Raw genomic sequence first — 15,846 nt, forward strand, 5'->3', positions numbered from 1 at the left:
GCAGGGTGAGGGAGGGTAGGGAATCTTGGAAGATTGGGAAAGTCCTTCTTTCTGAAGCCAGCGCTCAGGAATGAGTGGGGCCTCTGGTGTGAAAACTTTCCAGATGGGGGAAGGAAGGGTAAGTTTTTGCCCTCTGAGTAGATTCCAAAAAATTGCTTTCGGGAGGCCAACTATTTTGAAATTGCCTTTAAAGCAAACAGCACAAATGTTTAAATTGACCTGGAAAACCCTTCCTTTTTCCTTTCCCTACAATCCAAGTCTGTTCCCTTGAACATTAATCAACAGGCATTTGCCCAAGCTTCTCTCCTCCTCCTACCTCTTTATTATTATTATTATTATTACTATTATTTTGGTTTGGAAAACTTTGGGAAGCTTTCCCAGGCTGGAGCTATAGAATGTTTCCAGGAAAACACATAAGGAGTGTCTGTGTTTTGAGTTTCTCTGGAGGGGACTGAACATGTTTTTTTTAGAGAGACTGAACAGGGGGCAGCCAGGTCTGTACAAGAGTCCCGGCAAGCAAAGGAGCAGACCATGGGGAAACATCTGCGAGCATCCAAAAGTGCTGCCGCAAAGGTGTGGTTTGGTTGGCCTGCCTGTTCTCGACTTCTTCGAGCCTCTCATTATCACAGTTGCCTCTGTGTCGGTCTGTGCTCGGAAGCAGCCCGGCTCCAGGAGATATGCTGAGAACTGCTGGGAGCCAGGCTTTGAACTTCCTTCTCAAGCTAGCAGCACTTGTAATTTCTGTCTAAAGAACGAACACTCAGAGATTTAGATGGAGAAGAGTGGGAGTCTACCCTCCCTGCAGGCAGGAGCCCCACCCAAGCGTGGAATGTAATAAGCAAAAGGTGTCCCGGGGCTTACTGAGGCTGCCAAGGTGGTGCCAACCCCTAACCCATGCCAGTGCAGTTCCACTCAGGCCCAGACACACACACACACACACACACACACACACACACACACACACACGGCCTCATGCAGGCATGAGTCAGAGACATCCGTGCATAAAGCCAGAAAGCACATACATGAGGCCCAAGTGCAACGGGGACTCGCAGGACCCCTTGCTGATGGATGTGGTTCTCGAAAGCAAAAGCTGCTGGAGTATCCTAGAAATACACCCCACCCAGGCTGGTTCATGGGGAAAACGAGGCAAAAGTAGCTTCATAGGAAGGTTGTCCTGAGTCTGAGCAGAGCTGCCCCAGCTACTCTTCCAGTGGGAAGGTTCCTTTTCCCCTGGGTCAGTCCCCTGTGGCCATGAGGACCCAAAGACCTCAGGAGAGGAAAGAATAAGCAGAGGCTGGCAGTGCTGGAGACAAGAGGACATAGTTCCTGGCGCTCCCTTTGCCCTGTGAGTCTAAGGACCATTTACCAGTAATGCTGATCTGGTTCTTGCAGTAAAATTTCTTTCCTTTCCATCCATGGGAAACACTGATTCCAGAAGGCATCTCCTTCACAGCAGGTTGGGAGAGGTGCTTCACAGTCCAGGCTTTGGAATATTAATAGCAGTGATGATAGGCACGACTAACGTTCATCAGACACCCCTTCCGTGTCTGGCGTTGTGCTAAGTGTTTTATTTTTTTTTAAGATTTTCTTTTTAAGATTTTATTTATTTATTCATAAGAGACAGAGATTGAGAGAGAGGCAGAGACACAGGCAGAGACAGAAGCAGGCTCCATTCAGGGAGCCCAACGTGGGACTCGATCCCGGGTCTACAGGATCAGGCCCTGGGCTGAAGGCAGCGCTAAACCGCTGAGCCACCGGGGCTGCCCGTGCTAAATGTTTTAATGCATTCTCTCTTCTAACCCACACCTCATGAAATGCGTTCAGTTATTATCCTCATTGTATAAGTGAAGAAACAGAAGCTCAGAGAGGTTAAGCAATTTGTCCCAGGACACACAGCTAGTAAGTGGTGGCCACAGTGGGAACTTAGGATTGCCTTACTCCAGAGTCCTTACCAGACCTGGGTTGTTGTTGTTCTTCTTCTTCTTCTTCTTCTTCTTCTTCTTCTTCTTCTTCTTCTTCTTTTTTTTTTTTAAGATTTTATTTATTTATTCATGAGAGACACCCGGGAGGAGGGGGGCAGAGACACAGGCAGAGGGAGAAGCAGGCTCCATGCAGGGAGCCCGACATGGGACTCCATCCCGGGTCTCCAGAATCATACTGGGCTGAAGGCGGAGCTAAACCGCTGAGCCACCTGGGCTGCCCCAGACCTAGGTTCGAACCCTGATCTACTGTGTGTGATTGTGTGACCTGAGCCAACCTCCAGGCTTCCTCATCAGTTTTCATAAATTAAACACATCAAATATTGGCAATTTTACATAATTTAGTTTAAACCTTCCTTACAAGGCTTAAATAAGAATTAAATAAGACAGAGATGCCTGAGAGGCTCAGCGGTTGAGTGTCTGCCTTTGGCTTAGGGTGTGATCCCGGGGTTTCAGGATTGAGTCCCGCATCAGGCTCCAGGTGTAGAGCCTGCTTCTCCCTCTGCCTGTCTCTCTCCCCCCCTCCCCCCGCCGTGTTGCTTATGAATAAATAAATAAAACCTTTAAAAAAAAGCATTAAATAAGACAATGCATATGGAGGACTCAGCAGAGCACCTAACATGTAGCAAGCACTTGATAGACACTAGCTTTTAATAATAATCTCAGAGTCGGTGTGTTTGTTCAGTATGGATACATTAGTCAGCTACTCATGGTCTTTGGGTCTTCTCAAACCCTTGCAGGATCTGCACAGCCCTATCCAGGCACATTGGCCCCAATTACAGTTGGATACAGTGCTGATACCGGGGAGGCGTCACTCCTTGTCAGTGACTTAACTTATTCTGGAATCCACATATCTGGAATCTGTGTCTCAGCCACTACATTGTCCACTCACAATCACCTGGACTCAGCAGGGGGTTCCAAATCTTCAAAATCATTCAAATTTGATCCCTTTATACTTTCCTGCTTCAAAATCTTTCAGGCGCCTAACAGAACCCAGGCAAACTCCTTAGCTTGGAAGGCAAGACTCCTGAGAAACTGCCTACAACCTTTTCAGCCTCTTCCTCCTCCTCATTAAGTCCCCCTTTGTTCCTTAAACCCAACAAGAACTTTCAAGCCCACACCTCTGCAGGGCTCTTTTCTCTGCCTAGAAGAAATGTTTGCCTCCTCTTCTTCTGTGAGCAAACTTCTATGCATCTCTCAAAACCCTGCTCAGTTTTCCCCTTTCCTGTGACATTGGTCTCCAGCATTCCCAGGCTCTTTACTCCCATGGCAATCTGCTTATGTGACAGAGAGTTATACTTTTCCATATACTCCCTCACCAGAGAGTCTCTAAAGTTCGAGGCTAGGGCTTACCAGTCTGTCCCCAAAGTCAAAGTCTCTAGAAGGCCTTAGATAAATGCAGGTCAAATGAACATACCTGAATGTCACTTCTTATGACATAATTTTATTGACAATAAAATGGTATGTGGGTGTATGTGGATATTATTTACACACACCCCTCTTTGTTCCATCAAGAATTTGAGGTAGATGCGGGTATACCGATCTTTCTAACTCATAAGCACATATAGAAGAGTGCTTCGTACATTCTATAGTAGAAGGAGCCAGGGCTTTGGAGTCAAACAATCCTGGATTTAAGTCCTAACTTGGTAGTAAGTTAATGCCTCATCTTTCTTAGCCTCAGTTTTTCCACCCGTAAAATGGGGTGTGTGATAATTACCCATATGGCACACATCTGATTAATGGTCACTCCTGCTTTTTTCCTTAGGGCTCTGAATTTTTCTCTCAGGAGTCCACCCACTCCTGAAGGTGCTTGCGGTGGAAGGGGGAAATCCTAATTAGTGTAAACTAATCTTGGTATGCCATTCCCCTTGCCAGTGATTAATGGTCTGATGGATCTGTCAATGAGATTCAATTCTGGTCAATGAGATGTGAGGAGGGATCTTTTGGTAGGGGGTGGGGAATGGAGAGTTGTTCTAGGACCTTCTTTTTTTTAATTAAAAAAATTTTTTAATTTATTCATGAGAAACACAGAAAGAGAGGCAGAGACATAGGCAGAGGGAAGAGAAGCAGGTTCCATGCAAGGAGCCGGATGCAGGACTCAATCCCAGGAATCCAGGATCATGCCCTGAGCCAAAGGCAGATGCTCATCCGCTGAGCCACCCAGGCATCCCTCTAGGATATTCTTAAAACATGAGAGGAAATAATTGTCCTTTTGAGACTCTCTTTCTCTCTCTTTATTTTTTTTAAGATTTATTTATCTTAGGGCAGCCCCAATGGCTCAGCGGTTTAGCACTGCCTTCAGTCCAGGGTGTGGTCCTGGAGACCCGGGATCGAGTCCCATGTTGGGCTCCCTGCATGGAGCCTGCTTCTCCCTCTGCCTGTGTCTCTGCCTCTCTCTCTCTCTCTCTGTGTGTGTGTGTGTGTGTGTGTGTCTCTCATGAATAAATAATACATAAAATCTTTAAAAAAAAGATTTATTTATCTTAGAGAGAGAGACCATGAGCAAGAGGGGCAGAGGGAAAGGGAGAGAGCATCTCAAGCAGGCTCTGCACCAAGTATGAAGCCCAATGTGGGCTCAATCCCATGACCCCCAGATCACGACCCGGGCCAAAACCAAGAGTCAGATGCTCAATCGACTGAGCCACCCAGGCGCCCCACTAATTGTCCTTTTGTAGCCGGATGTTATGTCTGGAATGATGGCTGGAGCAATAGCAGCCATCTTGTGATGAAGATAAGTAGCCAAGCCAATATGCTAAAGCCAACACACTAATGGAAACATGGCAAGAACCTGGGTCGTGGCAGCACAGTTCAGCAGCTGGAGCCATCTACCTCTGGACTCGTCCCTGCGATCATCAGTTTCTTCATTGCTCAGTGAGATACCCCTGGCCCCATCCAATATTGTTGAGGTCACTGTTACTTGAAGCCAAGAGTGTCAGCTCCACAGGGTTGTCGTGATGACTAAATAAAATAAAGTTTGTAAGGCACCTAACGTTTATAAAGCGCCCAGCACATAGTAGGCTCTTAAAAAAAGATTAAAGACTTTCCTGCTGAGACCTTCTGAGGTGAAAGCATGAATGACTATGAGGAGCGGCCCCAGGAACTTGGCAGATGGTGATAAAGTTGAGAGCAGTTCAGAGGTGGGCGGGTGCTGGCATGACAGCGAAGATGGGGATGACGAGGAAATTCAAACATTATGTTAGTAAGTGTCCTGATGGAACTTCTTGGGGCTGTGACAGTGGTTTCCCTTTGTACTGCTCAGGCCCTTTCTTACCCCGGTCGGAGTTAAACCAACCCCACACAGGCTTTTCCAATTGTGGGCGGCCACACTTGCACGATCCGGGGTGGTCCCTGTTACCCTGGGGCATGGAAGCCCTGCTACAGGATGAAGGCTAGAGTGTAATTTGTAGCTCCGGGAGGAGCCAAGATCTGGAAGCAGAACTAACGTACCCACACAACGGAAAGCACAGACTGCGTCTGACAAAGGCACACAGAGTCCATCGACCGTCCCTGCCCCCCCTCCCCTGTCAGCGTGCCCAGAGAAGCCTTGCAGACTTCTGCAGCCTCAGGAAGACAGGGGCCCGCCTGGCTTTGGGGCTGCTGACCAGGGTCACGGCCCTTTCGAACCTGGCTCCTGGAGGGCCCAGCCCGCTTGATGTCTGCCAGACCCAAGTCTGTTGGCTGTGTGGACAGCCCTGGCAGCAGGGGATGGGGCAGGGTTTGTGCAAGGACACTGTGGCCCCTGCAGGAGGGGTGCAGGGGAGGGCAAGCTGGGAGGGAACCCAGAGGAGGCCGGGAGCAGAAACCACAGACCCCAGGCAGCCCTGGCCCCTTTGCAAAGACCATCTTCACCCCACAAGCCTGTTCCAGGCCTCCCTTCCTTCCGGCCACCTTCTGGCCACTTACTTCCTGCTTGCTTGCCCCTTCTCTGCTTCCCAGCACTGCCGTTCAATTCCATCCCCCAAATGTTTGTTGAGAATACTCTGTGTCAGATGCCATATTCCCGCGAACAACTGGGGTGGAGCGGCGTGGGGGGAAGTGAGGGAAATACATTAACAAGATTCGAGTAGAAAGGACCTCAAAATGTTGTTTTTTTTAAGATTTTTATTTATTTATTTGAGATAGAGAGAGAGATCGTGAGAGAGAGAGAGAGAGAGCATTAGTGGGGAGGAGAGGGAGAAGCAGACCCCCTGCTAAGCAAGAAACCCCACATGGGACTGGATCCCATGACCTCTGGATCATGACCTGAGCCGAAGGCAGGTGCTTCACCTGAGCCACCCAGGTGCCCCTGTTTTTTGTTTTTTTCTTTTTTTCTTAAAGATTTTATTTATTTGAGAGAAAGAGAAAGCACAAGCAGGGGGAAGGGCAGAGAGAGAAGCAGATACGCCCCCACCCCAGCCAGCCTGCCCCTGAGCAGGGAGCCATGACCCCAGGACCCTGGGATCATGACCTTAGCCGAAGCCAGAAGCTTAACCGACTGAGCGACCCAGGCACCCCTCAAAGTGGTTTTCAAACCATATTCACCGCCTCAGACTCTTCCCCTCTGAAAGAACAAAGCAAAGAGTGCTGTAGCTGAATCTGGGCAGGGGCAGGGCCCTGTCCTCTGTGGCTAGAGGCAGGTCCTCCCTATGGACAGAATCTAAAAAGCACTGATCTAGACCAAAGGGGAAAACTGAGGCCCAGAGAAGTAAAGCGACCTCCCTGAGATGCACCGCAAGTCAGCAGTCCAGCCAGGCTCCAGGGCAGGTGTCTGAGCTCCTGGCCCAGTGCCCTGTCTTATAGCCTGCCCTACCCATCGGTACCTGTTTCAAACATCAGCGGCAGGGATGAGGCAAGTCAACCTGGCTTGGAAGGCACATGCTACAGGCTGAAGAGAGCAACTGGTTCCAGTGCAGGGAAGGAGAGCCTCTGGGGAAGTGGGGCAGGAGGCTGGGCCCTGAGCAGGGTGGGCAGGATTTGACATGGAGCATGGCTAGGATGTGATGGGAAGCTGGATGGTGGGAAGAGGGCATCTCCAGGCCCTGGAGAACACAGTCAGCTAAAGCCTGAAGAAAGCTTGGGAGCTCAGAGACCTGGGTTCCAGCCCTGGCTCTCTCGTTACCAGCCAGGTGACCTTGGGGCACTGGCCTTCCCTGTCTGGGTCTTCTTGCACATAGGTTGGCAGAGGGGTTAGGCTAGCTGGTCCCACTGTGACATGCGTGCTGTGACGCCTTCTCCTCTCCCTTAGGGCTGGCCCTCCCCCCACACACACACCAGCGTCACCACCCAGGACACGCCTCAATGTGTGCCAGGGGGCTGGGAATGACACCGGGAGGAAATGTCTCTTGGATCCCCCTTGAGAGCAGCCTAGGGCTGGCAGGCCTGCTCAGGGGGCCCACTCAGAACTTTGGGGAGCAAACCACAAGGAGACAACAGCCCCGGGCAGAACTGGAGCAAAAAAATATTTCTCTTCTGAGAAGTTTTCTTTCTAATCCAGCTCCCTTTGGAAGCCCAGGTCTTGGCCAGAGTCTCCCCTGCCCATGTCCACCACCTGGGAGCAGACAGGTAAGTGAGACCATGAGGGTAGGAGTCACAAGCTACTTACCAGCTCCAAACCTCAGGACTATCATTTTTTTTTTTTTTTAACAAGTTACTAATAGTTATCTTATTTATTTATTTATTTAAAATTTTAAATTTAAATTCAGTTTGCCAACATATAGTATAAGACCAGGTGCTCATCCCATCAAGTGCCTTCCTTTTTTTTTTTTTTAAGATTTTATTTATTTATTCATGAGAGACACACACACAGGGGGGCGGGGTGGGCAAAGACACAGGCAGCAGAGACACAGGCAGAGGGAGAAGCAGGCTCCATGCAGGGAACGCCATGCGGGACTCGATCCCGGGACTCCAGGATCACGCCCTGGGCCAAAGGCCGGTGCTAAACCTGCTGAGCCACCCAGGGATTCCCCCCATCAAGTGATGCCACTTGTTTAGTGCCCATCACCCAGTTACCCCATCCCCCAACCCACCTCCCCAGTATTATCATTTGTAAAATGAGGTAAAAGGAGTACCTTAGTCTTCTCATATATAAAATTGATTATTTCATGGGATGTCTGGGTGGCTCAGCGGTTAAGTGTCTGCCTTTGGCTCAGGGCGTGATCCTGGAGACCCGGAATCGAGTCCTACGTCAGTCTCCCCGCGTGGAGCCTGCTTCTCCCTCTGCCTGTGTCTCTGCCTCTCTCTCTGACTCTCATGAACAAATAAATAAAATCTTTTAAAAAATTGATCATTTGAGTAGTTTGTGTGATGAACTGGGGTAATGCTTGTTGAGTGCCTAGCGTGGTGCCTGGTGGAGGCACCACTCAGCAAATGTTAGTCCTGCACGTTGCCAGAGGGCTGCCTGCGAGGGAAGATCACACAGTTTGAAGGCTCTTGACTAGGAGCAGGCTGGTTCATCTAGGGCCCCAGTAAGGCTCACACCCTGCTCTCAATCACAGGAGGGGAGAATGTGCTAGGCGCCTGGGGAGGTTGTGGGATGCCCACTGGAAACAATGTGTGCACGCCCCCTGCTGGCCGGGAGCAAAGGCGCAGGCCTCTGGGCTCGGAGTTTGGGGCGGGGGGTGCAGGGGGATCCTTGTTAGTACAACCTGCGGCAGCCTGGTATATTGACCCTTATTCACAGAGCATGCTCCAGGTGTTACCAGCCAGACTTTCAGAGAGATGCAAAATGAATAGCAGAAAAACTAGGTTTTTGGAGCCGACTAAGTTTGGAGTCAACCAGGCATGGGTTCAAGCTTACCCCACCTGGCCTCCCCTTCCTCCCCCCACGCCCAGAAACCATCTGTAGTGGATACAGCAGTTGCAAAGTTCCTGGCCTCTTGGACTGGTAGTGTGTGGAGTGACCTTCAACAAGCCATATAATCCCTCTGAGCCTCAGTGTCCTCCTCTGTAACACAGAAGTCTTTTTCTTCTCCTTTTTTTTTTTTTTTTTTAAGATTCTGTTTATTCATGAGAGACACAGAGAGAAAGGCAGAGATATAGGCAGAGGGAGAAGCAGGCTCCCTGTGGGGAGCCTGATGAGAGACTAGAACCCAGGACCCTGGGATCACACCCTGAGCCCAAGGTAGACACTCAATCACTGAGTTACCCAGTTGCCCCTGCACAGAAGACTTCTTTACCCTTCCTTCCAAACCAGAGCGAGGAGATGCTGTCACTTGGAGGAGTTGAAAACAGTCATATCTTCTCTAGGGAAACCTCATGGCTTTGAACCTGGGCTGTCACTCATTTGGTTCATCGGGAAGGGACCCCGTCATGCTCCTGTGGCGTGCCAGGCTCCCCAGGTTCTCCCATCCAGCAAGTACCCTGGCAGAGCCAGGGCTCCCAGCCCTTCTGTTGGAGATTAATGGTGGAGCCCTAACCTCTCCTGTGAGGCCATCGGGATGGATGTAGCAGGATTGTGCAAACAGCAAACCTGACCACGCAAGTCCCCACACTGCACATTCCAGGCCACACCTGGTCATTCCTCCTTGAATTGCTTGGACTGCTTAGCTCACAGCGTCTGCCTGGTGTGGGCTATTTGCCCTACTGTCTGCCTGTTCTCTCCTAGACTATCAGGCAACTTCTGTCACTTGGTATGGCTGCCAGGGTTTGAGAAGGAGAGGAAAATATATTCTTAAGGATTTTTTTTTTTTTTAAGAGAGAGAGACCAGGGACAGGGGTAGGAGCAGAGGAGAGGGAGAGGGAGACTCTTAAGCAGGCTCCATGCCCAGTGCAGAGCTGGATGGGGCTTTGTCTCATGACCCTGAGATCATGACCTGAGCCCAAATCAAGAGTCTGTTGCTTAGCCAACTGAGCCATCTAGGTGCCCCCGTTTTCTCAATGAATTTTTACAAACAACTCTCATCACTACCACAATAAGCAATTTCCGCTCCCACTGGTCTTTACTACACACATGTACATGTGCACACACACACAAAGCAAAGGTGGACCCTGGAAACCCTCCGTTCTAGAGAGATGCTTTAACCTCTGTATTAACACAATCCAAATTGTGTTCAGTTCAGTTTATTTTTTGAGGATGTGCTTACATGCCTTTGCGTTTGTTCACATAACAACGTGTTATTGAGCTATTAATTGCAAGCTATTGGGACAATAGCAGTAAACGAAATAGACACAAATTCTTGCCCTCAGTGGAGTGTGTGTGTGTGGGGGGGGGGCATGGGATAGAACATAAATAAACAAGTGGCATAACCACGTTTGATGGTTATGTATGCTAGGGAGAAAGCCAAGGCAGATAGATGGGGGATTTTGTGTGCTCCAGGGTGGGGGGCAATTGTAAATGGCATGGTTGGGGAATGCTCTTAAGAAGGTGGCATGTAAGTAAAGATCTAAAGAAAGTGAAGGAGTAAAGCATGCAGTTACTTGGTAGAAGAGAGTCCCCAGCAGAGGGAAAAGGCCAGTGTAAAGGCGCTAGGGCAGGAGCACACCTGTTGACAGAGAGGTTGTCCTGGAGACAGCAAGGGGGAGGGATGGGACATATGTCAGAGAGAGAATGGAAACGGGCAGGGGGTGTTAGGCTTCGAGGGCCATTGGAAGGACACCGGTGTTTACTCTGAGCGAGCTGGGAGCCATGTAGTGTTCTGAGCAGACGAGTGACATCATCTGTCCTGAATAGGCTCATTCTTTTTTTTTTTTTTAAGATTTTATTTATTTATTTGACACACAGAGAGAGCACAACCAGGGGGAGCTGCAGGCAGAGGGAGAGGGAGAAGCAGACTTGCTGCTGAGGTCCTGGGATCATGGCAGACATTTAACTGACTGAGCCATCCAGGTGCCCCGAATAGGTTCATTCTGTAGGGGGTAAGGGTGGGAGGAGAGTAGGGGGGACGAGGCTGTGAGAGGGATGTAGGCAAGGGGAATGGTGGCTGACGCCAGGGTGATGGTGACAAAGCTGTGAGAAGGGATCTGCTTCTGGAGGTCCTCTGAAGTTAGGGCAGTGAGTTTGATGAGAAATTATCCATTTTGATTAGTATAAATAATAAATAACCACTAATAAAATAAATGATCAGGGGTGCCTGGGTGGCTTAGTGGGTTAAACGGCTGCCTTCAGGTCAGGTCATGATCCCAGAGTCCTGGGATCGAGTCCTGCATTGGGCTCCCTGCTCAGTGGGGGTCCTGCTTCTCCCTCTCCCTGGTCCCTGCTCCTTCTCTCATTCTCTCTCTCTCTTTTTAGATTTTATTTATTTATTTATGAGAGACACAGAGAGAGAAAGAGAGGCAGAGACATAGGCAGAGAGAGAAACAGGATCCATGCAGGGAGCCCGATGCGCGACTTGATACCAGGATTCCGGGATCACGCCCTGGGCTGAAGGCAGGCGCTCAATCGCTGAGCCACCCAGGTGTCCATCTCTCTCAAATAAATAAATAAAATCTTTAAAAAACAATGATCAAGGGTCCCCTACACCCTCTTTCCAACCAATATAGTTAATTTCAGCCCTCTTCTGAAAGTTCAGAAATTGGCAAGACATGACAAAGCTCTATTTAGAGAAATGGGGTGGGGAGAGGTTAATCAGGGTAGGCTTCCCGGAAGAGGAGCTGGCCTCCCTGCTTTTTTTTTCGTGTAAGAAGCCAAGGTTTAGCTCCTATCCCAAGTGGCCTGAGGTGACCTCCGAAAATGGTTCGCTACTCGCTGGACCCAGAAAACCCTACAAAATCATGCAAATCGAGAGGTTCAAATCTTTGTGTTCACTTTAAGAACACACATGAAGCTGCCCAGGCCATCAAGAGTATGCATATTCGAAAAGCAACCAAGTATCTGAAAGATGTCACTTTGAGAAGCAGTGTGTGCCATTCTGTCGCTACAATGGTGGAGTTGGTAGGTGTGCGCAGGCCAAAGAGTGGGGCTGGACAGAGTCAGTGGCCCAAGAAGAGTGCTGAATTTTTACTGCACATGCTTAAAAATGCAGAGAGTAATGCTGAACTTAAGGGTTTAGATGTAGATTCTCTGCTCATTGAGCACATCCAGGTGAACAAAGCCCCCAAGGTACGATGTAGAACTTACAGGGCTCATGGCCAGATTAACCCATACGTGAGCTCTCCCTGCTACATGATGATTCTTACTGAAAAAGAGCAGATTATTCCGAAACCAGAAGAGGAGATTGCACAGAAGAAAAAGATATCCCAGAAGAAGCTGAAGAAACAAAAACGTATGGCCCAGGAGTAAATTCTGCATAGAATAAATGCAAAAAAAAAAAAAAAAAAAAAAAAGAAAGAAAAGAAAAGAAAGAAACCAAGGTTTAGTGATTTTTTAAAAATTTTTATTTATTTATGATAGTCACACACACACAGAGAGAGACAGAGACATAGGCAGAGGGAGAAGCAGGCTCCATGTACCGGGAGCCTGACGTGGGATTCGATCCCGGGTCTCCAGGATCGTGCCCTGGGCCAAAGGCAGGCGCCAAACCACTGCGCCACCCAGGGATCCCAAGGTTTAGTGATTTTAAATAACTTGTGTGAGGTCACAAAGCAAGAAACTGGCAGAGAAGGGCTTGTGTCCATGCTTGTCTTGGTCAGAAGCCACTGCTCTTAGCCAGGGGGCCACCCTAGTGACAAGCCATTCCCATTAGAGGAGAATTATGGCCATTCATGCAAGGACCTGGGATGATATGATCCACGTGGCCATCACTTAGGGTGGAGCCAGGAACGGGAAACCGTGGCACCACCTTGCTAACAGTCATACATTCTTGGTGTGAGCATGAGCTGTGTGCCGGGCCCAGGCCCCGTGCACAGCGGTTTGGATGCATGACATCACTTTACCGTCATGTTGCTCAGAACAGAAAACAGGCCCGGCAAGTTTACTGATCTCACCTGTGACTGTCTGAACTGAGACAAGAACCCAAGTGTTTCAGTAATCTATTGCTGTGTAACAATCAACTGGAAAAGTTAGTGGCTTACAACAACAATTTATTCTTTCTCATGATTTTGTGAGTCAGGAATTTGGGCAGGGCTCAGCTGGGTGGTTCTCGGCTGGTGAGTTACCTGGAGTCATTTGTTTGGCTGCGTTCAGCTGGCTGCTGGACTGGGAGGGAAGGGCCAGGAAGGCTTCATTCACACACCTGGCGCCTCAGCCCTCCTCCATGTGGCCTGTCCATGTGGCCAGCATGGTGGCTTCAGGGTAGCTGGATTTCTTACATAGCAGCTGGCTTCCAAAGGAATGAAAGCAGAAGCTGTCAGGCTTCCTAGGGGCTAGCACAGTGTTGCTTCTACCATGTTCTGCTGGTCAAAGCAAGTCATAGGGTCAGCCCAGATTCAGGAGGAGGGGAAACAGAGTTCTCCTCTTTTTTTTTTTTTTTTTTTTTTTTAAGATTTTATTCATTTATTCATGAGACACAAAGAGAGAGAGGTGGGGGGTGGGGGTGGGCAGAGACACAGGCAGAGGGGGAAGCAGGCTCCATGCAGGGAACCCAATGTGGGACTTGATCCCAGGACTCTAGGACCACGCCCTGGGCCGAAGGCAGGCACTAAACTGCTGAGCCACCCAGGGATGCCCTAGAGTTCTCCTCTTGAAGGGTATGGCAATACATACATACCAGAATGGAAGACATTTGTGGCCATGGTGAGAGAATGACTAACTTCCCCAGCCTCCTCACTGCCCTCCTCCCAGACCCTGAGTCTGACCCAGGACACTCTTATTTTGAGGGGCTCTGAGCCTGCTAGATCCCTGCCACAAGGCACATGTCCATGTTTTATCTTCCTGGGCCCTCTTGCCCAATGACACCTCCATGTTCTGTACCTAGATTCACAAGAATTTATTATATCTTGTTTTGTTGAGAACAGGAACCAAATTTTTCTACTTCCTAGGTAGGATCTCAGCACCTGAGTAAGCCTAAGCTTGTCTTTTGTTGTTGTTAAGATTTTTTAATTTATTATAGTGGAGGACAGAGGAAGAGGAAGAGTCTCAAGCAGATTCTGAGGGGAACCTGATGAGGGGCTTGATCCCACCACCCTGAGATCACAGCCTAAGCCCAAACCAAGAGTTGGACACTTAACTGACTCTGCCACCCAGGAGCTCCATTTTTTAAAATAAGCTGTATGGGGGATCCCTGGGTGGCTCAGCGGTTTAGCGCCTGCCTTTGGCCTGGGGTGCAATCCTGGAGTCCCAGGATCAAGTCCCACGTCGGGCTCCTGGCATGGGGCCTGCTTCTCCCTCCTCCTGTGTCTCTGCCTCTCTATCATAAATAAATAAATAAATAAATAAATAAATAAATAAATCTTAAAAAAAAAACATTTGTTTAAAAAAAAAAAAAAAAAGCTGTATGCCCAACATGGGGCTTGAGCTCATGACCCCAAGATCAAGAGTTTCATGGTCTATGGACCAGCCTAAGTTTGTCTTATTCTCAGGATCCTATAAGAACCTAACATGTGACTCACAGTCAACCATCTGAACAAAACTGGGTCAGATTCACCTTTGCAGACCCAGCCACGGGGTCTTTCCCAGAAGAGCTTCATAAACTGGACTTTTTGGGCACCTGAGTTCATGTGGTTGGGCCTGGAGCCAAGGAAGAGAGCGTCTTACTTTGGGACCAGCGCTGTCATCACCTGGGAATGTGTTTGGGAAGGCGGGACACCCTACTCCCCGCACCAGAATTCACAATTTAACAAATGTCCAGGTGATTCCTATGCCGGTTGAGGTTTGAGAGGATTCAGGCATCAAGTAGTTCCCAAGGTAGAGAGAAGAGGGCAAATTGGGAAGACAGATGCCAGTTGAGCCCTCTGGAATTGAGCCCACTCATCATCAGAGTTTTCTGAAAGCTCCCCGGATGATTTCAATGTACTTCCAGGGTCAAGAGCCACTGGTTTAGACTCTTAGTTCTCGAAGTATGGTACATGGACCATCTGCATCCAAATCACTTGGGTACACTTAACCAATCTGCAATTCCTGTGTTCCACACCAAGTCTTGGAGTCTAAATCACCAGGGGGTGGAGCCCAGAAATCCTCATTTTTAACTATCTCTCTAGGTGATGTGAAGGCACACTGAGGTTTGAGAGCATTGGTTTAGGGCCACGAATAAGGGAAGACAACAGCAATGAGGTTTGCGAATGCTACAAATAACAATGTGCAAAAGTTGGAAACTACAGACGAGCAAGAGCAGGAAAGAACAACTCTCCACGCTCCTACTGCCTGCAGACAACTGGAGGCCCCCTCGGCACCCACTCCGGAGACAGGAAGGAGCCCCCCCACCCTCCTCCTGAGAAGCTGCCCCGTGGCCGCACAGTCGGCTGTGATTCGGGTTCTGTTCTGCTGGCAGGGTGGAGCCTGTCATCTGGCCCGGACAGAATTATTGCCTCAAATTACATGGTTGATTATCAATTACTTGTGTCCGTGTGAGAGCATGTGTGCGTGTGTGCATAAGTGTCTTTGCAAGTCATTAAGGGTCGTAATTCTGGATTATCGTTGATTAACGAGAGGGAGGCCTGGTACCTCCAGCAGCCGGGATGGCAGCCCCGCAATTATGTCCCAGCTGATCAGTAATTGGCGCATCGCAAGATGATTTCTCTCTCTCTGCTGCCTCCTCCCAGCCTCTCCTGCCGGCTCCGCAATTAGCACCATTGCTCATTCCCTTCCAGCCTGGGCTGAGTTCACGGGCCTGCTTTCTGGCAAGCGGCTGCGGGCCTGCTGCTGGTGGAGGGGGCGGCGGAGGCACAGTGGTGGGGGCGTGGAGCTGGCAAGGGCTCTCGCTTGCTGAGAACTGCTGCGCCCCTCTTATCATCATTCTGCCCAGGGAGCCCAGGGGCCGGCCTCTACCTCCTCGCCCCCACCCCTAACCGCCTGGCTGGGGAGCTGAGGCTCAGGGAAGGAGAGGGGCGACTTAGAAAAAAACAACCAACCAACCCT

The 15,846-nt window shown here is 49.5% G+C and overlaps 1 long non-coding RNA gene across 4 annotated transcripts in view; it reads left to right on the forward strand.

The window, feature by feature from the left end:
* The window catches only part of LOC102156872, a 20,634-nt gene continuing 4,788 nt past the window's right edge, over positions 1–15,846 (forward strand). For 3 of the 4 annotated variants that reach the window (XR_005363586.1, XR_005363587.1, XR_005363588.1), the window contains exons 1-2: positions 1–118; positions 7,453–7,520. This is a non-coding gene — a long non-coding RNA (uncharacterized LOC102156872). Of the gene's footprint in view, positions 119–7,452; positions 7,521–14,969; positions 15,284–15,846 lie in introns of those variants that run through there. The other variant, XR_005363589.1, reaches the window with a different exon arrangement.

Source organism: Canis lupus, chromosome 8 (genome assembly GCF_011100685.1).
Source record: "Canis lupus familiaris isolate Mischka breed German Shepherd chromosome 8, alternate assembly UU_Cfam_GSD_1.0, whole genome shotgun sequence".
In the NCBI taxonomy this organism is placed as follows: Eukaryota; Metazoa; Chordata; class Mammalia; order Carnivora; family Canidae; genus Canis; species Canis lupus.